The following is a 13536-nucleotide window of genomic DNA, read 5'->3' on the forward strand; positions in this document are numbered from 1 at the left end:
GGTTTATTGACGAACTCTACCTTGTTGATTGGCTCAGTTTACCGGATACCGTACCAGTCCTGAGGGTCCTTGAATGAGTTTATTATTAGTGATACAAATCATCCATGTTTGTCATCTGGTTCATGTTAAGAGTATTTTTGTGGTTTCATACACTAGTATAATACATTAGTATTTTTCATGTTTTCATACACTAATAAGGTAGCTGCCAATCACAAGTACAGTAATTGAATATGAGTGCTTTTGCTTCTAAGCTCAATTGATTGTGTTTGATGTTGCACCAAGGGATATATTCCAGTACTTCCTAGAAGACCAGTGTAATGACAGGCTAGTTTGGGAAGCCAAGCCCAGTTATAAGGTACTGTACAGTCATCCACCGAAGTCATGTCACCTCACCTGCTCTCTCTCTCTCTTTCTCTCTTTCTCTTTCTCTCTTTTCATGGACTTTGGAAATCAGTCTGTTGAATCAACTGGATTGAACATAGCCATCATTAACTCCATAACTCTCGGGGGCTCTCTAAATGTGAATAAAATCATATGACTGTGGGAAGGATAAAATTTAAAAATATATCATGGGACTGATGGGGTTGCAGGTAGTTCATTGCAGTGCTACTACCAGTGGTCTGTGTTGTTTAGCCCATTAGAGCCCGAAGATTTCTGTTTCAGTCTGTGCTTGCCTTCCCTTACTAAGTTGTTCTGCTCAGGACAGGCTTTTCAAAATGGATGGGTTACGTATAGCCTCAGTAAATCCCTTCAGCTTGAGAGGCTTTCGCTAAGTTAAATTAAAGAGTCTGGTAGCAGCAAGACTAAGCTGGAAAGGATGTCACCTGGATATATGCGGTTAGTATTAAAGGGTGTTCAGTGATATTATTCAGGACAGTAATTATATGCTTTGACATTTAGCGTATGACTTAGGTTTCATTACTTGGGTGAGCCTGTCAATTTTTTTAGTGTATTTAAATCAAATTTGAGGTTAAGTAGCATGCGGTGACAGCGAGCCAGTCAAATTTTAATTGTTTTGTGTAGATTTTAATTAATATTCATAATGGAGGACTGTTTGGGGTTTCTTTCATTTGTTAAAACAATCAGTTTAAGTATAACTTGACACTTGGTTCAGCCATTATATATATATATATATATATATATATATATATATATATATAAAGATAGATAGATAAGATATATACTGTATATATATATATATATATATATATATATATATATATATATATATATACAGTATATATATATATATATATATATATATATATATATATATATACAGTATATATATATATATATATATATATATATATATATATATATATATATATATAAAACAGTAATTCCTCCGGTAACACTCTAGGTATTCCTAAAAACTACCATTTTAAATGAAAGTAATTTAAGAAAGAGTTATGTTCCAGCAAGGAAGATCATTGGAAAAGATTAGTTTAGCTTACTATTTTTGACAGCATAATATATTTTTCTGGTATGTATTGCTTAAATCTGATTTTCATTTTATCAGAATATTCCCTTTTTCAAGGAAATAATGTTGGTCTCTCTGTCTATTGCCAGAAGCCTCAATCCCGTAAGGTGTGGTCACAAACAAATCATCTCCGTATCACTCTCCCCTGCTATTTCACTGCCTTGCCCCTAGCTCACACCCCCTTCTCTCTTTTACCACTCCGTTTCATCCCTCCATCTCATCCTTGGCCTCCCCCTTCTTCTTCCCCTTCCACCTCACTCACACACACTCTCCTTGTTAGTGATCGAGAAAAAATACTTCAAATCTTACTGGAGGTGACTTAGAGTACTTCAGACCAAACATTGGCGCCCTTAGAACTAGATATAAACAACTTTCAGATTGAAAGAGAATGGAAAAATGTCCTAAACCTAATGCAACTAGCCTAACTTAATAATGTAAGTCTTATCCATTGGGTCAGACCTTGCAAATATTTATTTTGATCTCTTCCTCAAAAAGAATTTTATTTTCTCTAATATGATGAGTAAACAAATATGGGAAGGGACTTGAACATATATGTAAAGTCAAAACAGCTGAAAAGGTGCATTATTATTACTTATTATTATTGAAACTGAAGTGAAAGTTAAAGCTTATCAGAACTTGGTTATCTTCAATATTATTATTATATTGGAGGCTGCAGATATGTACAAGAATATCTGGTGGTGTGGTAGGGTGTATTTTTATTAAATATTAAACCTCCATAAGCATTTTCAAGAAGTAAGTTATTTTGAGGTAATTGCAGGTGTAAGTTGGATCAACCCCAACCCTTCATTGTACATCCTGCCATGTAATAATTATTGATGGTTTGTTCAGCGAAAAATGTTCTTGTGTTCGTGTTGTTTATGGTGCAAACATGTAAATTGAATGTGTGTTAATCGAGGAACTACTGTGCTGGGTATATGAGTGCTATCATGGTTATCCAGGTACAGTACAATCCCAGTTAACCGGGTGGCTTGGGGAATTTACCTTCCCGGTTACAGATTTTTCCCGTATTTCTGATTTTCAAGTCAAATCTATACAAAGGCTATCACAGCAGTAAATACAGTTCAGGTACTCACCAGTCACATTAGGGGTTACACTAAGAGATTCCGCCTGAAAAACTGCCTTGTAAACACACACCATGGTCATAACGCACGTGTGCAATGTCTAGCAACTTGCAGTACTGCAAATTACACCAGTCCATTGTTTACCGAATTACTGTATTCATTATATGTACTGTACTCCTAAAAATTGAAAAATAAAATAAAGAAATAATAGCTTGAACATTTATTAGTGAACTGATGATGTGTTAAGACTGCACTGTAGAATTATCACAACACTTGTGCCCTCACGTGAGTTTGTTTACGTTTCCGACTTCTTCTTCTTCCCTACCTGACCTCCATCACTCCACCCCTCACCCGCCACTCAGCTGTTTTGCAGAAAATAAAATAAATGATGTACGTATGAAATGGAGGCATATTATTTATTTTTCTTCCAACAAAGTAAACTTTCATTCCTATTAACATTTATATTCAGCCATTAGTGTTTTATAATGTTCGCCTTTTCAAGTCTGTTGCATATGTCCAGCTTCTGTTTCAAGGTAAGCACGATACGCTTACATTTAGTTTGCACTTCAGGCATTTTGGAGTGTACAAATTACCGTCTATCAGAGGAACACAACAGCAAAAGACCTTGTTTACTGTCTGGTGGCAAAACGCAGACTGGTGATTTTTGGAGGGTGTGGAGGATGACTGAATTCAAGTAGGGGAAAGAGGGGTAGAGGAGGGGTGGTTAAGAGGATTTGCTAGGGATTTACATCAGCCGGAAATGCCTTCACCTCGCTTTGTCTGACTTCCCCCAGCCTCACGTGACACAATCAAACGGCGGTTTGGCGGTCCATTCAAATTGGCGCACAGTTATAACTTACTGACATTTTTACCAGCCCTTGAATTTTCCCGTTGTTCTGAGTATTCCGTTTGTCTGGATACCGGATAGCTGGGATTGTACTGTATTTATGTATGTGGTACCCCAGTGATTCCTGTCTATAGCCTCCTGCTTTCATAACAGCTGCTGAGCACTCTGAACTTCTGATATTTTCCAGTTAAACAGGAACATATTATATTGAAGGTTAAAGGTCCAACCAACCAAGTTTCTCTTACATTTCACTGTGTAGCTACTGTAAACACTTTGACATCTAAACTGATAACGGTATCCTGATGCATCTTGTAAATTGATATAATTCTCAGAATTGTAACAGGGGTTTATATGATGATGATAATTTTACCTGATAATGTCTTCATGAAAGTTGTCTTTTTAATTTTATACATGCACATTAATCATCACAATATATATGACTGCCGTTTTTGAAGCATGTGGGAGATTGTGATAGTAAGGTATTTTATAAAGCTTCATATGTTTATATTTATGATATGTTAATATATGTATAGTATATGAAGATCATATGCTATGTATATTTGCATGCATAATTATTACTCCCTAATTTCAGTCCTAAATAGCATAATATATTAACCACTGATATTATAAGACGGCAAGAGGAGGAGATATGTTCATAGTTATTTTAAAGACAAATCAAAATGTGTTTTAGAACTTATCACATCTGTTTGTGTTCACCGTTGTTACCAGTAGCCTATGTGGTTAAATCTTACAGAATTCTCAACTGTGTTGGGTATTTAAAGCTTTGGGTAATTGACATTTTTTTTATTTTATTGACTGACCCATGAATTTTAATTCTGAAGCTCCTGTAAGAAGAATGTAGCAATGAAATAATTTCCCCCAAGACAGAATATAGGACCATGAGACAGATTTCCAATGTTATGAAGTGTACATAAAGTGACAAGAGGGATTTGTAGTATATAGTGTACATACACAGTATTGTACTGAATGGTTTACTTTGAAGTCATTAATCTTAATGTCATCCCATTTTACCTAAATACCTGTAGTTTGCTTTAAGCACTGTACTGTTGAAACTGAGGTGGTAATTATAATTATTGGTAAATGTAACTTTCATTCATCCTGTGCTTAATCTTTTCACCATCATTTGTTTTCATTATTATTATTGTTATTGTAGTGGGTTTGTTTTTACTTGATGGAACTGGGCCACTCGCAAAACTTGAATACCAAATTGTGGTTGCGTGAAATGTTAGGAGCTTTAGTTATGATGTAGGAATGAGTCTCCTTGGATACTAGTTAAATTGGCCCTCTAGTTTAGGACACTTGGTCATCAACTGAGGTGAAAGGGAATAGAGATCTCGGTCAGGTTAGAAAAAAATGCATTCTAGTCATCATCAGCCACCATCATTGCAGTGCTGAAGCAGCAAGTCAACAAGTGCATGAGGTAGGTATGGATGGTTGTATCCTGGACTTATACCATCACTTTTCCTTGCCACAGTACCAGTACAAAATACAATTTAGAAACAACTTAGAAACAATCCTATATGTTTTGACAATAATGCAGCCCCACACCACAACACACCTCATGCACCTCACTATCATAGCAAAAAATACAGCCCTAAAGAGTTCACTATGCTATCACTGTAATTCAGGTCTCCCACACGACAACACACTGACGCACCTCATTCACCAAACCTTCATTACACGATATACAACACGCTAGAGTAAAGTCTCCAGTATACGAAATTCGTGGGACTCAAAATTTGAATTAATCGATTTTTATGTATAAAAGAATATAATAATATACAGTACTGTACATACCTTTCCTAAGAAAATACACCCCCGTCATCATAGAAGTTGTACAGTAATATCACATCCATCCATCATCCAATCCTATGTCGCCCCATAAGGAGAGTAGGAACCTGGGCCTAGGCAAGTTGGTCCTGATGTTCAAGATGAGAGTGATCAGCCTCACTCATCCCTGAGTGAGCAATAAATCCCAACCATCCCTTGGATATAAACCTACACAAGCTCAATCCGACTGGAGCACCTTAATTTCCCACTAAACCATCTGGTGCCATAATTTGATTATGTGGTTACCACCCAGCGTAGTAAATGGTTTCCTGTTGTACAGGAGACCAATTGGCATGTCACTAAGTGTAGAGTCACCCATTGGCAGAAGGAAGAGGAAAGAATGAAGGATAGAAAGAAGAAAGTGTAAAGTCACCTGTAGGCAGAAGAAAGCGAGAAGAATAAAGGAAAGACAGAAGAGGAAGGATGGAAGAGAGGAAAGGGCAGACACCCAAAGCAGCACTACATTGAGTGAGTGGATGGTGAGTGCCCCCACCTACCACTAAGTAATATCACATAATATACATATGATACAGTAAAAGTATTATTCAGCATCTGGATTTACGGTACTGCCGGTCTTTTGGCGGTTTTCATAAATAGTCCCATTATGGAAGTTCTTTGCTCTTCTGGCGTATATGCTGAGCTGATCGGCCAATTTGGCACTAGATCTAGTGCTTTTCACAGTAATTTTAGAGCCAATAAATATTAGATTTTCTTCAACATCTAGTGTGTTTTGAAGTCCAATTTAATGTGTACCTTTTAACAGTTCACCTAAAGCTTAGTGCATTTTAAAGTTGAGCTTAGAGTTTTTGAAGATTTCCGCTTGTCAACCCTGCTTGCGTCATCAGCCATCATGACTCGTGAGTGTGTGGTTTTGTGAGCGGGACCTTTTGAAAGTTTGGAAACCTTGTTATGCTATTTTACGGTCATCCTCTTGTTCTTGTGTTGCGTTAAGGCCTTTACTAGTGGAAAGCCTACTGGTGCCATGAAAAAACGCACCCATAAGGTGCTGACTATCACTAAAACGATGGAATTATTGAAAAAATTGGAAGTAGGTGTTCCTAGGAAGAAGTTAATATAAGATTTCGGTGTGAGCTCTTCCACTACATACGACCTTAAAAACAGAAGGCCGATTTAGGGTTGACCAGGAATACTTGCTAGGTACTGCGATTGCATTGAGGTGACTGACCATGATTGCTAGAAACTTTTTGGCAGGCTTTCCCAGTCATCTGGCAGTTTCTGGTCTTTCAGCACCTACTAGGTCCCGAAGTTGCCGAATGAGATGACTTTCACTGTGTATCACATAATTTACAAGAGAACAGTACTATACTGTACTCACCAGTTACACATTTCTGGTGTTCAGAGGAGATTCCATGGTATAATCCAGTGATGTAATTCAGGCATTCAGCCACCACCAGCCCACCAAATGCTACTCAACCTTCACCATAAAAACAATGCACAGCACTTTTGTAATTGAAACTTCAATTGTGATCATAGCAAATAAAATCTTAAACCCTGGTTCACTTTGGGAGGAGGGATCGTGATATTTACCAGTGATAAATACACAAGACTTACCAGACCACATCCAAACACAGTGTGTATATGGCAGGCAGCCCGACACTCACCCTAGCGGAAGCATTGTAAACTATTGCGGATGGTGCAAAAAGAGCCTGCCGAGTTTGAAATTTTGGTTGGAATTCAGATTTCTTTGGTAAATTGAATTGAGAATTAGCCAGACTTTCAGTTAATCGCATTTTCCAGTCGAAAGATTCTCGTATAATTGAGACTTTATATGTTATGCCCTCACTTTTAGGCAGCCTTTTTGCACCAATCCACCTCATACACCTCGCTATTGTCTTGTTTATAAGGACTTTGGCATGCTTGCCTGCATCAGCCTTGGTCACCTAATTGCAGCTGTCCACACTGCTTGATCTTGGGCAGCCACATTCTTCAGTCCCTTCATTGGTTGGTCTGGATAGGTCCTGGTCTGGAGTCCTGGGGGCGTCCTTTGGTGGCTGGGGTTGCGGTCTCGCTGGCTTCGAGAGGCCATCAGGAGCTGCCTGCATTGTCTCGTCCTCGAGGAGTCCATCAGCAGCTGGTGACGTCGGGGCGTCGCCTGTAGTGAGCACACTCCCAGGCTCACGATAGGGCTGCTCCAGACACTCTCCAACAGGGACTCTGCTGGGGAGCAAGCTCCGCCCCTTGGGGTGTGGGGGGAGCGAGAAGGGTGTCCCACTTGGCCTCTGGAGGAGTGAGGCGAGCAAGGGATGCTACCCTCGAAGGGAGCCGCAGGGGTTGCAGATGAGGGAAGTACGGTGGACGTTCCCTCTCTGACGGGCATGGTGGGTGCCGCTGCGGTTCTACTAGTCCCTGGGACAGCAGGTGAAGGAAGTACAGTGGACATTCCCTCCACAGCAAACACGGTGGGCGTTGCTGCGGTCCTGCTCCTGGTGGGGCTGCAGACGAGGGAAGTACAGTGGACGTTTCCTCCCCGACGGGCACGGTGGGCACCGCTGTGGTTCTGCTTTGCCATGGGATGGCAGGTGAGGGAAGCATGGTGGACGTTCCCTCCCCGGCAAGCACGGTGGGCATTGCCACGGTCCTGCTCCCAGCAGGGTTTGTAGGTGAGGGAAGTTCAGTGGACGTTCCCTCCCCGACTAGCATGGTGGGCCTTACTGCGGTCCTACTGGGGACTGTGAGAGCACAAGTCCCACCCCGATCCTGGCGAGTGCTGGTCCAGCTGGAGAGTAGTGTGCTGGGGTGGCGTACTTTCTGCTGGCTCTGTTGAGGGGAAGAGGGGTGCTAGGTGGCAGGGAAAGTAGGCCCTTCTAGCTTGGGACCTTTATGCGCCTCCCTGTGGTCTCTCCTTGGTGTGGGTATTTCGTCATTCCATCTGCGCACCTCTTTGTGGTCTCCCCTTAGGGTTGGTATTTCGATCTTTGCAAGGTTAAACTCGCTACAGTAGGCTTTTCTGCCAATCATTTTCATCTGGTATTAACCTTGAATTCAGGTGACCTCATTTCTAGCTTATTCTTGCTTATGGACGAATTTGTTTCACAGCCCTCGTACTGAAGGGGTTCATTATGACTATAACTAACCTCTCAAGACCGAAGTCTGTGCTGAGCTAAGTAACATGGTTTGGAGATGGTACGAATAACATTTGAGTGACTTTAGTGCCTGAAATCCAAGTGCCAGATAGCAAAGGTCATATTGCACTTTATTATGATTTAAAGGTGTATTGAGGAGTAGGGAGGAAATTTGCGGACGGACAAGGTAAGGAAAGCCCCGTGCTCATCTCATAAAAAGAAGTCCAGGTTACGACAGGAAACTGATCATAATATTAATATTGGCCCACAGGGGAAGGGCGGGAGCAAGGAACTCTTTCGTACACTGCTTCTCGGCAGTTACTCCTAAAATAACATTTTCTATGAACCTTGTTTACAGTGGGGTCTGATCAAAACAGGCCTATAAAGTCTTTTAAAGGATTTACTTAGAAAAAAGTTTTACGTATGCTTATTTATGTAATTGTTGCCAAAATTTACGTAACATTTCTTTACTGATTCACATTCTTGTTTAAATACAATCTTTTAATGGTTTACGATAATTATTTTCTGTTTTAGTGGAATGTGTACAAGTTACTTGAGAGATCGGTGGTCACGTCAAATTCGCTCTCTTCAAACATTAACAAGTAAGACTATAAATACTCTTTGTGGGTGTATGAGGTTATTTTCTGCTTTTGCGTTTGTTCACTTAATTTGGTAAGTTACTGACGTAAACTAGGGTAATGAACCGTGGTAAATGACAATTTGACGTTTAAGGTTGAACGAATTACCTATGTAAACAAATGATAAGGTTAACGTTAGGTGTAGATAAGTAATTATCTCCTATATAGACACATCACCATTTGTTGATGTAAAGTGAGTATTGATGAAGGAACTACGGTAATGTCACAGATAGATGACACGCTTGAGAAGTGTCCCAAAACAGCTGTAAGATTGGACCTTGGTTTAACCTTGGTAGAGATGAGCAATGCTTAGGCTTCAGATTTGTTCAGCCACAGAATTCCTCTTACCCAGTGTAGTTTTCCGCTGTCCTTCAGTGAGTATTGAATATTTTTACCCATCATTTCTATCGGAAATCACTCCCTTGCAGTAGCCCCTCTGCGTCTGATTGTGTATTCACATAGTATTTTAGGTAAAAATATGAATAGATTTTATGAGAACTCCCTCATATGTATTGAGTCATCTCTTGCCTTAAGTTTTATCATGTGTATAACCCAGATTCTTTAGAAATGACTAAACATAGGATCAAAGACTGCTACTTTCATCGTTAGGTTAGATCCTGTTAGGATTGGTTTACCTATAAATTGATGAGGTTCAGTAATTAATAGTATAATTTTACATTTCCACAACTTTTCAAGCCCAGTACTTTGTAATCAGGTTAATGGAAAAAATGTATATTGCTTGGGATTTTTTCTCAATTACAATTATTTTCTTCATATTTATTTTTGGATTAAGGATTTTCGTATTTTTGTCAATTTTAAAATTCATTTCCATGGAATATAACCCACATTCCCTGTGAGGGATGAAGTCATGTACGAAGTAAAAGGTACTATTGCAGTTTCAAATAGTCACACCCTTCGCTTAGGCCAGTTAGGTTAGTGTAGTTAAGCTCGGTTAGGTTATCTGATAGGGTAATTAGGTTTGATGAGTTAGAGTAGTTTAATTAGGTTAGTTGCGTAAGGTTAGATTAGGTTAGAAATAAAATCAGAATAACCTTGACTGTCCAAAATCCTCAAAATCAATTGCAGTGTGAAATACAGTAAAAAAAAAAAAAAAAAGTTAAAATCAACAACAACAAAAAATCAATCATAAAATGTTAAAGTCATAGAAATAAAGAAAAATTTGTGACTATTGAAGGAATATATACAGTACATCATAACTGGAGGACAAAGCTCCTCCCAATGAAGGAGCATATCCCAATGGGGGCAAAGCTCCCCCCAGACCTCCCAGTGTCATTAACCATCAACTTGCCACCAACCCTAACCTTCCAAGCTGCTCAAAGCCCTCCATGAACAACTATGAAAACCGCACAGGCTACCCCAGGGGAGGCATTTTCGGCCTATTCAGCCATGTCAGCAACTTCAGGGATGGGAGCAGCAGTGTGTGTCGCTTCTTTACCATGTGGAGCCAACTGTGGGGGGTATAAATTTTGCTGCTTGGAGCGTAAATTTTTGTACTGTAGCTACATGAAGATTTGTCAGGGCCGCAAATGAGTCTCTCTTTTTTTTTTTTTTTTTTTTTTTTTTTTTTAAATTCGCTAGTTTGAAAACTGTACCGTAGGCTACCGGTACTTTCTTCATTTATTTGTCTTTGAAATCAAGTAGTGTGGTTGCACTGCCGGACATGCTCCTCATCCCAGTACCCACAAGAGTTGCCACAATTTGGACACTTTAGTTCGGTCGGTATTACACTGTGTAGACAGAAAAAGTTTAAACTCATCGCATTGTTTTTTTAACTAGTCGAGATGACTTTGAAAAAGTGGAAGGATAGAGGAAGACATGTTGAAATGGCATACAGTTTCCCCACTTGCACAAGCGAGGGAGACGTCAAGTCAGGTTGGATCTCTGTTAAGGTTTCTTATGGGTTAAAACGTTTGCTAAAGGGACAGTTTGGGTCGAGTCTATCTAGGGTGTTTATTGGTTCATTTAAAAATGCGTGCCAACAGCTTAAGTGGTTCTGGGAAGGCCGTGAGGTGCCAGCATCTCATAATTTTCCAGCTTTCACAGTGTGAGGATCCCGTGTCATCTAAAGGAAGCATTGATTACCTGGTGAAAATGAAACCTACGTAAGGATGCATTTACGATGGAAATGCTGTAGAGAAGCCCCCCTCCCCCCCTCCAGATTTTGGGAGCTAATGCCCTAGAACACCCTGAAAAAACCAAAGGGCATTACTGTTCAGAAGGAAAACAGTTACTGTTGCATTACAAGATAGAAAATGATTCATAATTTTTCACTTAAAATAATTTCTTTTACACCACCCAGATACCGGTAAGTTATTACCGGTATGTTGCCAGTATCTAAAGCAGTCTACCTCCATTGAGCCATTTAAGTAGGACCTGAAAACTTTTCTTTTCATGAAAACTTAGTCTTACTGATGGCACTGTGATTGATGATTTTAGGGTTTAATAGGGGTCAGTGTTGTGATGTCGTTTCGCTTTTAATTCGTTTCGTTTTTAAAGGCTCCAACATGCTTGCATGTGTCGGCCTTGGTCACCTAATGGCGGCTCTCCACGCTGCACGATCCATTGCAGCCTCCCTGTTCGGTCCCTTAACCCTAAGGTCACACTTAATGACCTCGTCCCATGTCTTTCTCGGTCTACCCCTCATAACCCCACCCCCAATATTAACACTTCTCACCCTCCTCACCCAATTATCATCCCCCATCCTCTCCACATGTCCAAACCACCTCAATCTACCTCTCCTCATCACAACACCAATACACTCCAGTCCCATCCTACCTCTCAACTCTTCCATTGTAAACCCAGCCCCTCCAGGCCTTGGACGCAGGGACGCACTGCACATCCACCTAATCATTGTCATTTCTGTATGCCTGAGCCGGCGAATATCTTCCTCCTTCACTGCCCAGGTCTCACTGCCATACAGCATTACACTTCTAACACATGCTGCATACAAAGACCCCTTAGCACGTAGGGAGAGCCCTCTCAATGTCAGGAGAGGCAAGAGCTCCCAGAACTTCTTCCAACCACCTCTCACCCTAGCCACAGAGCTAGCTCCAGCCCCACCTCCAGCACACAACATGTCTCCCAAATAACAAAACTCTTCCACACACTCAAGAGATTCACCAGCAAGTTCAATCCTTCACGTCTGACAATCTCCACCTGCTCACCCCGGCACGCCGTACACATAAAATCAGCATTATCTTGCAGTCTACCTCTGATACCACTACATCTCTTATGCACCCATTTATCACACACACCACACAAGATGGAATTACTTCCCACACCCTTGTGGCAAACTGCACATGGCCACTCTCCCTCGTCTTTGACAGTACCGCCACCAACCCTAGATATCATCACTTTTGTTTTATCTGCATTTACCCTTAAACCCTTTTGCCCCATACCATCTCTCCACTTCCTAAACCTTTCCTCCGCCTCCCTTTCATTCTCTGCAATCAACACCGAATCATCAGCATACAACAACTCCCACGGGAGTCTGTTTCTAAAGTCCCGTGAAAGGGCTTCAAGTACCATGATAAACAACATGGGACTCAAGACTGACCCCTGATGCACACCAACATTCATGGAAAACTCATCACTCAAATCTCCATTCACTCTCACCTGGGTGTGAGCACCCACATACATGGCCATAACCACCCTAACCAGCCACTCCTCCAAGCCAAGCTTTCTCATTGCCCACTTCACCACCTCTCTAGGGACTCTGTCAAAGGCCTTTTCCAAATCAACAAAAACAAAATAAAGATCCCTTCTCCTACCAACATATTTTTCCTGAAGCTGTCGAACAATGAATATGGCATCAGTGGTCCCCCTACCTGGCATGAACCCGAACTGCATCTCATCAATATTCACTCTTTCTCTAATCATACCTTCTAAAACTCTCTCAATTACCTTCATTATCTGATCTAAAAGCTTTATACCTCTATAATTTCCTCTTTCCAGGGCATCACCCTTCCCTTTATACACATTTACAATTACACTCTTCAGCCAATCATCTGGGACAACACACTCATAAATAATTCTATGTATCAGGTCAGTGACTAAACTCACCCCTATATCGCCTGAGGCCTTCAACATTTCGGCAGTCAACCCAGACACACCTGCTGCCTTCCCCACCCTCATCCTGCCTATTGCCTCACTCACAGTAGCAGTATCAATCAAAGGCCAAGGGCCAGACACTGGATCTGCTGGCTCCAAACCTTCCCAGTCCCAGTCAAACTCCTCATTCAACAACCGGTTTTAATGCTCCCTCCATGCATCTTTAATATCCTCACTGTTCACCACTACCCTTCCTTCATCATTCTTCACACACTGCTCACCTATAATATCCCGATTATCCCTCTTCACCTGACCTGCCACCCTAAATATATTTTTCCTTTCCCCATGATTTAGGTTAGCAAGTAATTGTCTCTGTGACTCAGACTTTGCCCTGTATACCTCTCTTCTAGCCCTACGCTTGGCAGCCAAATATTCCTCTTTGCTACCACCCTTCTTCCATTCCCAGAAAAGCCTTCTTTTC

The 13536-nt window shown here is 40.8% G+C and overlaps 2 protein-coding genes across 3 annotated transcripts in view; both read left to right on the plus strand.

Moving 5' to 3' along the window:
• Window positions 1-488, plus strand: part of EloA (transcription elongation factor elongin A) — a 59558-nt gene extending 59070 nt beyond the window's left edge. The window contains exon 12 of the mRNA XM_080279545.1: window positions 2-488. The gene's annotated coding sequence lies outside the window, so the exon portion shown is untranslated. The remainder of the gene's footprint in view (window position 1) is intronic.
• Window positions 489-8907: 8419 nt separating this feature from the next.
• Window positions 8908-13536, plus strand: part of Ocrl (Oculocerebrorenal syndrome of Lowe) — a 108317-nt gene continuing 103688 nt past the window's right edge. For both annotated transcript variants that reach the window (XM_080279573.1, XM_080279574.1), the window contains exon 1: window positions 8908-8948. The gene's annotated coding sequence lies outside the window, so the exon portion shown is untranslated. The remainder of the gene's footprint in view (window positions 8949-13536) is intronic.

Source organism: Coenobita brevimanus, chromosome 79 (genome assembly GCF_032717465.1).
Source record: "Coenobita brevimanus isolate Jiangsu-jjx chromosome 79, ASM3271746v2, whole genome shotgun sequence".
In the NCBI taxonomy this organism is placed as follows: Eukaryota; Metazoa; Arthropoda; class Malacostraca; order Decapoda; family Coenobitidae; genus Coenobita; species Coenobita brevimanus.